The sequence below is a fragment of the Eptesicus fuscus genome, chromosome 24 (genome assembly GCF_027574615.1).
Source record: "Eptesicus fuscus isolate TK198812 chromosome 24, DD_ASM_mEF_20220401, whole genome shotgun sequence".
Taxonomy (NCBI): domain Eukaryota; kingdom Metazoa; phylum Chordata; class Mammalia; order Chiroptera; family Vespertilionidae; genus Eptesicus; species Eptesicus fuscus.
The window spans coordinates 12,584,357-12,595,344 of record NC_072496.1 but is presented as its reverse complement, the minus strand read 5'-3'; the positions used below and the strand labels follow the sequence as shown (position 1 = coordinate 12,595,344).

Here is a 10,988-nt window from a genome sequence, read left to right as displayed (position 1 = left end):
TAAACTTAGTACCCAACCCCTTCCTGGGAAAATCGAGAGAGAAAGTTCATATCTTCCTTCTTAACACAAACCAAGTGAGCCACACCAGCCAGGGCCTGAATCTTTTTAAAGTTAAAAAAGGACAGAAATAAACTGAAACCTGCCTGAAGTGTCCTCCATGAGCCGGGCGAGAACAGACCCACAGTCTGAGTTTACCAGTGAGAAAACACACAGGCTTTCTGCTTACTCAGCCAACTGAGTAACCCGGGGAGAAGATACTCGGGGAGAGCCTGCGTTTTGAGTTTAGTCCTGGGTTGTACTCCATGTTATGTCACTTGCTCTAATGTGACCTTGAGCAGCTCCCTTAACCCCTTGAAGCCACTGTCTCTGGACTATGAAATGGAGATGATAGGATAGTAGATTGTTGGGAGGACTAAGAGTGTATGCAGCCCAGCCGGTATGGCTCAGTGGTTGAGCGTCAACCTATGAACCAGGAGGTCACGGTTCGATTCCTGGTCAGGACACATGCCTGGTTGCGGGCTCAATCCCCAGTGTGGGTTGTGCAGGAGGCAGCCAATCAATTACTCTCTCTCTCTCATTGATGTTTCTATCTCTCTCTCCCTCTCCCTTCCTCTCTGAAATCAATCAATCTATATATATATATATATATATATATATATATATATATATAATTTTTTTTTTTTTTAAGAATGTATGCAAAGCTCTTAGCACACCATGAGCCAGGGAGTAATCATTCAGACTTGCTCCTGCACCAAACAGCTTCTGGGGTGCAGGATCTTTCAGGACAGGGAGGCTGGGGAGAGTGACCTCAGGCTGGGCTCTGTCTCTTCTCACAGAGGAGGAGAGCGACAGGCTGAATCCTAAGCAGAGTTTCTATAAATCACGCACCAATTTATCTCCCCTAATAAGACTGTAAATGGAAGCAATGATTCTTTGCGATTTCAATTGGCTGGTTGCAATCATATCTTCTGCTAAACTGATTCATGACAATTATATGCAACTTACTAGACCTACTAAGCCAGTTTTTCCTCCTGCATTTTCTAGGTGGGTTCCTGCCTAGCTGCTGACACCTGCTTTAGTTAACCTGTTTCCTGTCTTCTCCTCCCTTCCTGTCTGAGACCCTGGTCTGGAGATGTGTGCCCTCTTATCTCTCCTGCACACTGAGGGACTCCTTGCTTCACCTTCCTCTGGTTACTATGGTTTCTCTGCTGGAACTTGGAGTCTCCCCATCCATCACTTGTACGAAGGTGAACACTGTGATCTCTAAGTGGAGGCAGGGAGTTTCCTCTTGGAGAACCCAGAGGTTTTAGTTGCCTTTCCCTCACAGTGTACACATGGGCTGTGAGAGTCTCTGTCCCGACTTCAGGAAGTGCACATACCCAGAGGTAGCCATAGATTTGCATTAACTGACGATAATATATTATTTCTGTCCATAAAATTCTACTCAGCCCGGTCGGCGTGACTCAGTGGTTGAACATCGACCTATGAACCAGGAGGTCACGGTTCGATTCCCAGTCAGGGCACATGCCTGGGTTGCAGGCTCAATCCCCCGTGTGGAGTGTGCAGGAGGCAGCCTATCAGTGATTCTCTCTCATCATTGATGTTTCTCTATCCTTCTCTCTTTTTCTCTGAAATCTATAAAACAAAATATTTCTTAAAAATTCTACTCACACAATCACTTGAAATAATCCAAGTACACTAATGGTTTACTATATTAGGAATCTAGTTTATAGATCTAGTAGAGGCCCGCTGCACAAAATTTGTGCATGGGTTGGGGGGTGTCCCTCAGCCCAGCCTGCACCCTCCCCAATCTGGAAACCTCAAGGGATGTCCAACTGCCCTCTCACAATCCAGGACTGCTGGCTCCCAACTGTTCGCCTGCCTGCCTTCCTGATTGCCCCTAACCGCTTCTGCCTGACAGCCTGATCACCCCCTAACCACTCCCCTGCCAGCCTGATTGATGTCTAACTGCTCCCCTGCCAGCCTGTTTGCCCCCAGCTTCCCTCCTCTGCCGGCCTGTTCACCCCTAACTGCCCTCCCCTTCAGGCTTTATCACCCCCAACTGCCCTCTCTTGCAGGCCTGGTCCCTCCCAACTACCCTCCCCTGCCGGCCATCTTGTGCCGGCCATCTTGTGTCCACATGGTGGCAGGATCTTTGACCACATGGGGGCAGCCATCTTGTGTGTTGGAGTGATGGTAAATCTGCATATTACTCTTTTATTAGATAGGATAGAGGCCTGATGCATGGGTGGGGGCCAGCTGGTTTGCCCTGAAGGGTGTCCCGGATCAGGATGGGGGTTCTCTTGGGACGTGGGGCAGCCTGGGCGAGGGGCCTGTGGTGGTTTGCAAGCCAGCCATGCCCCCTGGCGACCCAAGCAGAGGCCCTGGTATCTGGGATTTATTTATCTTCTACAATTGAAACTTTGTAGCCTGGAGTGGAGCTAAGCCTTCTGCTCACTCCTTGGTGGCAGCCATTTCTGTTGGAATTTATTTATCTTCTATAATTGAAATTTTGTAGCCTTAAGCGGAGGTCAAAGCAGGTCAGGGCTCCAGAAGCTTGGCTTCCTCCATCACCAGCAACCCTAGCCTCCTGCTCTTCCAGCTCTGTGGCTGCCGCCATTTCTGTTGGGATTTATGTATCTTCTATAATTGAAACTTTGTAGCCTTAAGCAGAGGTCTGGGCCAGCCAGGGTGTGCGGAAAGCGTGGCTTCCTCCATTGCCGAGGAAACCCAAGCCTCCTTCCTGCTCTCTGTGGCTGCAGCCATCTTGGTTGGGTTAATTTGCATACTCACTCCTGATTGGCTGGTGGGCATGGCTTGTGGGTGTAGCGAAGTGATGGTTAATTTGCATATTACTCTTTTATTAGATAGGCCTAGAGGCCCAGTGCATGAAATTCGTGCAGGGGTGGGGGTTTTCTCCACCTGGCCAGCAATTGGGGCTGGTCAGGGCCATCTCACCCAGTCCCAATTGGGGCTGATCAGGGCTGGTGGCCGGGGAGGGATCGTGAGAGGGACTGTGGGAGGGCTCCAGGGCATGTCCGGCCCATCTTGCCCTGTTCCGATCAGGGCTGATCAGGGCCAGCCAGCTGGGGAGGGGCTGTGGGAGGGCTCAAGGGTGTATCTGGCCAGTCTCACTCAGTCCCAACTGGCCAGACCCCAGCAGCAAACTAATCTACCGGTCAGAGCGTCTGCCCCTGATGGTCAGTGCACATCACAGCGGGTGGTTGAGCGGCCTTAGCATATCATTAGCATGTCATGCTTTGATTGGTTGAACCGTCGACCAGTCAACCGGACACTTAGCATATTAGGCTTTTTTTTTTTTTATGTGCCTCAGGCATGAAACAGCTCTGGCCACCGACACAGGCATCGAGCTAGGATGAACTAAGGACTGTACATCTGCTTTGCCCCTGATTGATATAAGAGCAACATCACCAATCAGATGTCTCCTTGCCCATTGCCAGGGGGTTTAGGCTTTTATTATATAGGATAGTAGTAAAATAAATAAGTGGGCGATTTGCTAACAGGATTGAAAGGGAGGAAATTGCATGCACCTGTTACTCTGATGTTAAATATAACATATTCCTCGAGTGTCCATTCCTAATGAAGAGACTGAAGCTTGTAGAGTGTACATTATCATTCTGAAGCTGGAAATCCTACCAATTTATAACCCAGGTGAGCATCCGATTTAGAAGATGCCTTGACAGGCAGCCTATTCCATGGTAATATCTTAGCTGCATCAATAAACCAGTATCTCTCTTCTAAAGTAGGCCATTTTATTTTCTGTTTAACTCTGTTAAACAACTCTAAGAACCAGCTTCTTGTCTACAATCTCCTGGCTTCTCCTTTTCTTTTCTTTTTTTAAATATATATTTTACTGATTTCAGAGAGGAAGGGAGAGGGAGAGAGAGATAGAAACATCAATGATGAGAGAGAATCATTGATCGGCTGCCTCCTGCGCACCCCCACTGGGGATCAAGCCTGCAACCCACGCATGGGCCCTTGACCGGAATTGAACCTGGGACCCTTGAGTCCGTAGGCCAATGCTCTATCCACTGAGCCAAACCAGCTAGGGCGCTACTGGCTTTTCCCATCCTCTGGGACCTGCCTTCCCAAACTAGGTTATAGACCCCAACTCTGGGAATGTGTATTTTTCAATAGCATAGCATGCCGTCTCATTTGGGGACTATTGATTTAGCATTTGTTTTCTTGACGTTTGATCATATGTTATTTGTCGTTTCATTAGGAGTCGTCTATTTTGAAGGTTGTGAATTCATTTATATCTGAGTTTATGATTTCTCAGGATGTTGAATCTCTGTGATGCTTAATAAACTCTAAATACACACTAGAAACTCAATACATGATTGTCAAGTTGAAAGTATGAGTTCCATTTAGCAAAGCCCAACTCTGTGTCTTTGCTAAGATCCTCTGAGTGTGTACTTAACATTTTCTTTTCATTTACTTATTTGTTTATTTTTATTAATCTTCACCCGAGGATATTTTTTCCCTTGATTATTAGGGAGAGTGGAAGTGAGAGGGATAGACAGAGAGAAACACTGATGTGAGAGAAACACATCGATTGGTTGCCTCCTGCAAGAGCCCTGGGCTGGGGAGGAGCCTGCAACCAAGGCACATGCCCTTGACCGGAATCGAACCCAGGACCCTTCGGGCTGCAGGCCGACGCTCTGTCCACTGAGCCAAAATGTAGGGCCCTACGTTTTCTTTTCAGAATCTTACCCCCACTCTGGTGTTTTCGGGGCACATTTCCCCCAGCTCAGTCTCCACCCTGACTCGCTCCCTCTGCACCTCTGGTTGTTCTGTTACAACATTCCTCTGTGTGCTTCTCCAACCAGATCGAGCTTAAATAATTTTTAATCTTATTGGGTTCTATTTATCTTGTGTCTCCATGGCCTAGCACACGTCCATTGCTAAAATGAATGCTTTCAGAAAGCACAGGAGTGGCTGAGCATAGTTAGAATAGAAATGTTACAAGGAGGAAATGGACAGTACTTCATGTGCCCTGTCTGTCCTTGTTTATCAGTTTAATAGTTTTTGTAACTTGAAACCCATCCGTCAGGTTGACATGCTGACAGGCAGTCTTGGTTCGTGACAGATGAACAGATTAACTAATTCTTCATCTATTATTTATACTCTGCCTACATTTAACAAAGCCATTAGAAAAAACAACAACCGGAAAAATAGCCTCCTTAAGAATGAAAACCAGGGTAAAGAACTAGATCCACCTACTAGGGAATGAGAAGTATATCGTTGGCCCAGAAAACCTAAAACCAATGGAGGCTGAGCATAAAAATCAGCTCTCAGCTTTTTGTTGTTGTTGTTGTTTTAGCTCTGAGATTTTTGAGTTTCGTGGTGGGGAGCTGAATATCCTACCTTCAAAAGAGATTGTGTAATGAACAGAAGCAATCAACAGTGAATTAGACAAGCATTGAGATGGAACACATCAGCCTGTATTTGTTTAAGTGATTTACAGCAGAAAAAAAAAGTACTCTAATTGTCAGGAATACTGAATATCTACGGAGTCAGTAAATTAAATTCCTCTTTAGCTCAAGTGAACAAATGGGGGATGTCAGAGGTGTCCAAATAGTTTTATGATATTTACTAATTCCATTTTGTTGACCTCAGTAACAGCCGTGGGTTTCTAAAAGGAACCAAAAAGTAAAAGAAATCCATGACCACTGCCAGGGTACAGTAAAAATATAAGAAACCACATTGTCAACGTCCATTCTACATGGGCACCCAAACACAGCCAATGCACCTCATTCTCATATTGTTCGACTTCATGTTAGATTTCAGTTTTAAGAATCTAGGGATGAGTGAGAATTGTCATTATCATCAGATGTTTCCCTTTTTGCTGTCGAGTTGGCCATACTTTACACTGGACACCACGACAGATTCCTAAAACATGGCCCCAGGTAATTAGAGTGGAATATAGATTTTTGAAGAATTCACAGTTCAAAGGCTTTGGGCATGAAGGCCAAATGAAGTGACAATTTGAGCAATTGTCTGATTGACTTCATCCATCCACACTAGGAATTAAAATAATTCAGATCCTTTTCCCACTAGGAGCTTTTCGTTGTACTAAATATCCAGTTAATCATTTCAACTATCCTCTTTTTTTTTTTTTTTTTTTCCAGTATAGACACTGGCTAATTTTTTGTGACCCAGCCAATAGATGTGTTGATATGATGGATCTGTCTCGTGCTCAACTTTGTGATTAAACCGTAGCTACTGGACAGATTCAATCAGGCAAAGCAGCATAAATGCCCACCATTGGTGGTTTATCAGCTGAACTGGCACTAGAAGCAAGGTCTCTAACGCTCAGAAAGATCCCGGTGCCATCCGATTTGGTTCTTTGCATGGATAAATTGGGAGCCTCCGTGGAACTGGAGAAACTCACTCTGCTGGGCCTCCTGCTGGAGGCTAGTAGACTTTCCCCCACTACTCTGCAGCTTCCCTCCAGGTCTCTGTGGGGGCTCTCAGCTCCGCAGACATGCAAGGCCAGGCGGGTTGTACATTGAGAGTGGAGCTACCCTGAGCTGCAGCCATAACGTTGTCTCTTGTTAGTGTGTCTCTGTGGCAAGTGTCTTCCTAGGTCTTTGTTTCCTCACCTGTAACATGGCGGTGGTTATGTGGAGGTGGCAGGGGTTGGATGAGAAACAAATGACATAATAATGCCTTTGATAATGGACCGGCCCAGGAAACCGAGTGCACTGCGCACTCAAAAAATGAGTCGTTGGTCTGAAATAAGTTTGTATATAAATTTACTTTGTTAATAATTTAGCGTAACAGTTAAAAGTCCACATTGTCATTTTATAGCTAATCGATAATAGCCACATGGCTAAAGAAAATCTATATGTAGACTAAAAGACCTTTCTCAGAGATTAATGTACTATATTAATGCTTTCGGGAAACGTGTTCAATCTAGGACTACTTCAGTTTTGTTCTAATGGTATTATTTTCTTCAAATATTCTTCAGAAATAATTAACATATGCATTTTTAAAAGTAGCCCCCTGGCTGGTGTGGCTCAGTGGTTGAGGGTTGACCTATGAACCAGGAGGTCACTGTTCAATTCCAGATCAGGGCACATGCCTGGGTTGCAGGCTCCATCCCCAGTAGGGGGCATGCAGGAGGCAGCCGATCAGTGATTCTCTTTCATCATTGATGTTTCTATCTCTCTCTCCCTCTCTCCCTTCTTCTCCGAAATCAATAAAAATATATATTTTTCTTAAAAAGGAAAAACAATAATGCTTGGTATTTTCCCAAAGGAGCTGGAAGCTTATCCTATATAATAAAGAGCTAATATGCTAATTACACCGAACAGCCGAATGACCTTCCGGACGACCTTCCAGACGAAGCCAGGCCTGCAAGGGCCGAGGCCCTGGCACGAATTTCGTGCATTGGGCCTCTAGTGTCCACATAAAAGCCCACGTGTGATGTTTATAGCATCTTTATTTATCATTACCCAAACTTGGAAGCATCCAAGATGCCCTTCAGTAAGTGAATGAATAAATAACTGGTACATCCAGACAGGACATTATGCAGAGCTAAAAAGAAGTCTCTGTTCTTTCCTCTGAATTTTGCTGTGAACCTGAAACTGCTCTAAAAAAAAAAAATAGTCTTGAAAAGAAAGTAATGCTGTCTAAAGCTGCCAGACTCACTTCTTGAGAACAAAAAAATGACTTCTGGTGTCAGCGTTTCAATGGGATCTTGCACAGCGTGAGGGTGATGAAGGAGGTCATAATGCAGGCTACCAAGGAAGGTCTCATAGGTGAAATGTTTTCTTCATCGGTAACAAACCTTTAATATATTTTTTAATTGATTTCAGAGAGGAAGGGAGAGGGAGATAGCAACATCAATGATGAGAGAGAATCATTGATCGGCTGCCTCCTGCACACTCCCTACTGGGGATCGACTGCAACCTGGGCATGTGCCCTTAACTGGCATAGAACCTGGGGTCCTTCTGTCTGCAGGTCGACGCTCTATCCACTGAGCCAAACCGGCTAGGGCAATAATAAACCTTTAATTTAAAGAAGAAAAAAACTGATCAATTCAGTAAAAATACACATGACAATAAAGCATGTAAGTACTAAGAAGTATTCATGTGTGATTTTTTTTTTATCTGATGTGGTTAAAATAAATTTATTTATTTAGAAACAGTGAACCTAGCTCGTCCACCAGATTCTGTAATGACTAGACACATGGCTCTGAGCGGGTCATTTAACTTCCGTGAGCTTTTTTCAAAAACTGGAGATAGCCCAACCAGCGTGCCTCAGTGGTTGAGCATTGACCTATGGGCCAGGAGGTCATAGTTCAATTCCTGGTCAGGGCACATGCCCAGCTTGTGGGCTCAATTCCCAGAGTGGGGTGTGTAGGAGGCAGCTGGTCAATGATTCTCTCTCATCATTGGTGTTTATATCTCTCTCCCTTTCTGAAATCAATAACAATATTTTTTTAAATGGAGATGGTAACAATTACTAGAGTGATTTCCCTAGAAAGGCAGAGTTTTCAAAAAAAAAAATAATAATCTGTTCAACATGAAAACCTGACTAGATACAGACACCATCTGTTTAAATTCTCCTACAGTGGGACACTTCGTTATTGCTCTGAATTGGCTATCTGTCACTTGTCAAGCTTTGGATATATCGCATGACCTACAGTATAATTCTTACAAAGCCAAATTCAGAAGTATCCTTTTCAGAAAGGCACTCAGGGCTTTCTAATCCAGCATTGTAAAAGAAATGTGCAATTGTAGTCATTTATATTGTGTGTTTACACTTTTAAAGAACAAAATCTGCCCTGACCGGTGTAGCTCAGTGGGTTGAGCAAAGTCCCGGCACCAGAATCTAAGAGCGGTTCCATTCCCGATCAGGGCCCAGGCCTGGGTTATGGGCTTCATCCCCAGTGGGGGCCATTCAGGAGGCAGCCCATCCATGTTTTTCTCTCATCGATGTTTCTCTCCCTCTCTTTCTCTAAACTCAATAAAAACATTTTACAAATACAAATAAAAAAGCAAAATCTGTGAAAGCTAAATTGTAACAGCAACGAAATAGGAGACAAGACAGTGGAATGTATAGTGTTCACAGCCTTTTAATCCTGGTTCAGATCCTGGCTTTGGAGTGTAATTTCTGCTTGAGCCTCAGTTTCCTCACCTGGAAAATGGGGTTAATAACCTTTATTTGCAGAATAACTGTGAAACTCGAGAGATTACCCACCAGCATTCAGCTCCTAAGAAAACCAATCTAGAATAACCCAAAATTGTGTGTTATTTGTATTTAGTTGCTTCATCCCCAAATGGACTATTCATAGGATTTCGTTTCAACTACAATTATTACAGTACCATCTTCTAAGGATACTCTAAAAAGGCCTGAGGCACAATCCTTGCCCTCACAAAACTTCAGATCCCTTCCCGGAATTCCTTCTTGGAAACCAGCATGCAACTCGGACAGGGCTGGGGAACACTTCTGCACAGGGCCGGAGGGAGGAGAGATGAGTGTCCCCCGTGGCTGGCTCTCTTTAAAATCTCCAGAATACTTCCCCCGCCCGCTTCCATGCGCTCCCCAAGCTTTTCAATGCACCTGAGAAACCCTTAGCCTTTAGGTAAACCCCCAAAAATGTTTTGAGAGGCTGACTCCAAAGATAGTAAAAGATTAAAAAAAAAAAACTTAACGTTAACTAATTAATTAAAAAATAACGTATCACCTTTCCTTTTATAATCCTCACCTGAGGACATGGGGTTGGGGGGTGGGGGGGAGGAAGGGGAGAGATTCATAGGCCCCGCAGGGGATCGAACCCACAACCCAGGCACATGCCCCTGAGCAGGAATCAAACCTGCAACGCTTCGGTGCACAGGTGAGGCTCAACCCACAGAGCCCCCACTGAGCCCCCCCAGCTGGGCCAGGACACCTCCTTTCTAAAGTCAGCGCGCCTGGCTGTTTAAGGCTGGGCCTGGGCAGGGAAGCCGGTGGGAAACCCCGGGGGAGTCAGGGCTGGCCTGGGGACTGTGAGCCTCGGATGGGTGGGCCGCGGGGAGCTTTGTTCCACGTGAGCGCGAGGCGGAGAGGTCCCGCAAGCCCGGAGCCCGGCCCTGCACTGCTGGGTCCGGCAGGAAAGTAGCGTGCAGGGCTCCAGAAACGCATCCCGGTGGCCATTCTCGAGGGGGGGGGGGGGGGGCGGGGAGGAAGGGGGATTCTAGGCTCCCTGTGCTCTAAGGCCGCGGAGGTGGGAAGTTACTGAACTTTCCGAATAAAGCCCGAGGAGTCGGGCGGGGTGCGGGGGGGGCGCTGCGGGCTGGGAGTGGGGGAAGGGCGGAGGTGGTCCCCTGGTCTCCGGATCCAGCCCCGCGCAGGCGGCCGGAGCGGGGAGCGCGGAGCCGGCGCCCACTTCCCCGGAGCGGCGCGCCTCCCAGTGGACAGGCGGGAGGGAGAGGGGTTGCGGGTGGGACCGGCGGGTGGACCCGCGAGCCCGCAGCCCGAGCCGCCCGGCCGGGGCGCGGCGGGAGGGGCGGCGGCGGCTCCTCTCTGCGCCAACCTGCGGGCCGGGCTGGCTCGGCGGCCCCTCCCACCGCCCCGCCGCCGCCTCCCCGAGCTCCCGCCCCGTCCGGCCCGGGTCCCAGGCGGCGCCGCGAGCAGCCGGCGCGCGGAGCGCACGCCCGGGACCGCGGCGGCCGGTGATACCGCGGCCCCTCCGCTCCCACCCGCACTTCTGCCTTCGCGGAGCAGGCGCCCCTCCCTCCCCGACTCCCTCTCGCCCCCGCCCCTCCTCCCCTGCTCCCCACACTCCCTCCCCGACCTCGCCCGCCCCACTCCCTCCTCTCTCCTCCGGCGCCGCCCCTCCCGCCCGGCCGTGCGCCCCCCGCGCTCCCGCCCGCCCCTTCCTTCTCCCGCTCCCGCCCGCCGCCCGCTCGTCCTTGGCGTCCCGCTCCCCGACCCTCCCGAGCCCCCGCGCGCCGCCCGCCGCTGGTCATGTCAGC

At 48.0% G+C, this 10,988-nt stretch overlaps 1 pseudogene; it reads right to left on the bottom strand.

Annotated features, from left to right (window-relative positions):
• Window positions 1–3,321: 3,321 nt before the first annotated feature.
• On the bottom strand, window positions 3,322–3,466 carry LOC129148316 (small nucleolar RNA SNORA48; annotated as a pseudogene).
• Window positions 3,467–10,988: the final 7,522 nt, after the last annotated feature.